This window comes from Syngnathus acus, chromosome 13 (assembly GCF_901709675.1).
Source record: "Syngnathus acus chromosome 13, fSynAcu1.2, whole genome shotgun sequence".
In the NCBI taxonomy this organism is placed as follows: domain Eukaryota; kingdom Metazoa; phylum Chordata; class Actinopteri; order Syngnathiformes; family Syngnathidae; genus Syngnathus; species Syngnathus acus.
In genome coordinates, this window is record NC_051098.1 from 14,276,275 (window position 1) to 14,279,356 (window position 3,082).

Here is a 3,082-nt window from a genome sequence, read left to right on the forward strand (position 1 = left end):
TGGTTGGATGATTATTTTTGAAATCAAAGGTCAATACAAAAAAAAAAACAACCACACAATCAAAGGGGGAATAGATAACAAAAAAAAAATGCTCTAAATATCTCCAAAAAGACCAATTGAGATTTTTGGTAGTTTAGCAACAATTACGAAGCACATTACTTGTTTTTGCAGGCCGCATAGTGATGTGGCGGGCCAGATCTGAACCCCCTAGCCTTGAGTTTGACACCTGTGGTATAAAAAGTGGCCACCACAATTCCTTGACCCCGACCCTATTGAGTGTCCCGAACAGGCCGTGGTCTCATTAAGTGTTCAGTGAAGATTATAATGAATATTTTTATAAAATGTCACGACAGGCGTCATAAGGCGAGGAACCCCTCTAAAGACACCAATATTGTCCATGAGCTAAAAATGGAGAGTGGGTGTCGATCCTCTCCAAGAGCCCAAACAGCTGCGGGGAGTCGCAGTTTGGTGAGTCAGAGTCGTCGCCGCCTCTGGGCTCAGACGTTAACGTCATTCCCATTTAATTTTTTCATTAAAATTAATACACGTTGGGGCCCCTTTCGAACAATGTTGGCTGCTTGATGCGTGATGAAACTTTCCCCGTTCTTGCCTCGAGGAGCTTAGCCCGGTCAAGTTAACTTTTGTTATAATAAGGATTAAGCCTGAATAAACTGCCCGACTAAGAATGAGGTCTTCACAGGACAGGACAGGACAGGACAGGACAGGGCGGGCGGGATCTTCTGCCAGACCATCAAGTACCAAACCCCGAGTTCTGAAATTCCTTTTGGTGCACAGAGAAACCTCCAACGATACAATTTGCGATTCAACCAAATGGTTTAACTCCGCTGTCAATCGAAAAACTGTCCTATGGGGTGTGTTGTACTAGTTTTGAAACTAGACCAACTTCAACTCGCTTCACATAATGGACTGTGTTGTCCCGTGTCACCTTTTAATAGCCTTAGCTATCGATGGAATTACTACTCGCAAGTGAATTTATGTTAAAAAAGCAGCGTTTGCTTTCTTGTGTTCGTAGCCATTATTCAAAGTCGCTAGTTTATCATTTAAATGACGCCGCCGCCGCCGCCGCGGCGCTATTATCTCATAAAATGTCTCTTGCTCCTTTTCCGGCTGTAAATTTTTGCCAGGACCCGTTATCAGTTGTTCCCCACAAAAGCAGGAAGCTCATTGTGGTGGATGTCAACAGCGCATTTTTTCATCTTTATTTCGGCGTGAGCATTCGTTTCACGCTAATCGCTGTTGAATTGTTAGCCGTGTGGACGTCCACAAACAAAACTACCAATATCCATTAACTGTTCACACATGAATATCATGAGCCTTTGTGTAAAGCTGGGCGTGCGAGGTAGATAAATGTGTACGCGTGCTGTTCTTTTTCATTCTCTATGTCGGGTGGAGTTAATTGAATAATTGCATTCATTATTCATTGCGTTCCGAAATACAGAAGGGCCATGAAGGGTCATTGAACAGCACTCGGAATGTATTACCGGGCCTCCACATTTTGAGGCCCGATAGAAGAGCCGCGTCAAAGGTTTTGTTCGTACAAAATATACAAACACATTTGAAGATAAAAGATTGTTCGCTTTTGTCAACTCGTTCACTACCATTGACGGCTATAGACGTCAAATATTCATTTTGTGCTGGATGAGTGAACTACAATAACCATGCCACGGGTCAGTCTTAACGACAGCAGACTTGTCGTTCCAAAAATGAATTACAATATTAAAAATTGTGTGTGTGTGCTTTTTTTTAAGTTACAATATGTAACCTGCTCAAAGTCTCTACTTCCTGCCCATGTTGTCACTACTACGCCCACCTTTTAAAGACACTCTGAAGATAAAAAGGAAGAGAATGATGTAGACATTTTTTTCGTTGTTGCCAGCAGCGTCTGTGTCGCCCGATAAGAACAGTCGGTTTCAGAGAATCAAGACCCTCGACTATCTCCGTAAGCCTCGTTGCTCGATGCCAGCCGGGATAATCTCCGGCTTGCAAATCATCCACCTGCTGTGAGGGGAAAAGGATGAAAGGAGAAAATCTGTTCGGATCCGTGTTGTCCAGGTCAGCTCTCAGCCTCAATGGAAGCGCGGGCGCTTCCTCTTTTTGGAGACGACGTATTTTCTTTTGTAAGTGGCGATGGCGGGGGTGTGTTTTTCAGCCTGACAACACGGCCCCGCGGCGGGTGCGAAGATGAGACGCTGTAGTCGCCAGGCATCATTCGTCTATCTTCATCTGTCGTCCGGCGCCACGCTTCTGTTTGCGGCCCCCGAGGGTGACGAGTGGGCGTGGCTAACATGAGTCGGCGAGACTCAGCATTGTCCATTATAAAACGTGTGAAAATGATGGAGTCACCAGTCTCAGATGATGTTCATTCAGTGGTTTAATTTTGCAGGAATAAAAAGCAGATCAGACACGACACAAAAGTGAATTGATTTCAAAACCGCATCGCTAATCACGTTTTCACTCAAAATGAAGTTCAGTCAACTGATTTTCATTGACTTTTAATCATCAGTAGCGGCAGCTGTTTGTTTTCCTTTTTTTTTCTTTTCGAAATACACTGATTGTAATAAGTGAACAGAATAAATAAAGCATCGCCTGACCTGGTTTTTAAGAACGAGACAAAATAAAGCACACAGACTTACCGAATGGAGGAAAGTATGACGCAGAAGCACAACAGTTTGGATGTGCTCTCTGCTCCGGTGCCCATCGCATCACTTTTTGGCTCCAACGGCTATCAAATCAATCATCCGAGTCCGTGCGCAACACCCGGTGACGCCAAGTGGGTACTGAAAGCCTTCACTTGTGGAGGCGGACACAAAAAGTGATTGCACCGACTACAGGCATTGACTGCTGAGAATCTGAAATATTGAGCATTCGGAGAATGTTTTAAATTTTCAAGAGAAAAAGATCGATTTTTAACAATAATCATCGATGGATTCGATGATCGATAAGTTGTTGATTAATCGTTTTAAATGATTGTGTTGGCAAGCGACGATCAAATTAGGATGAAATTGAAAGAATCAAACACAACTTTTGTTTTTGCAGGCTGTGACATTTTTAAAAGGCCGAC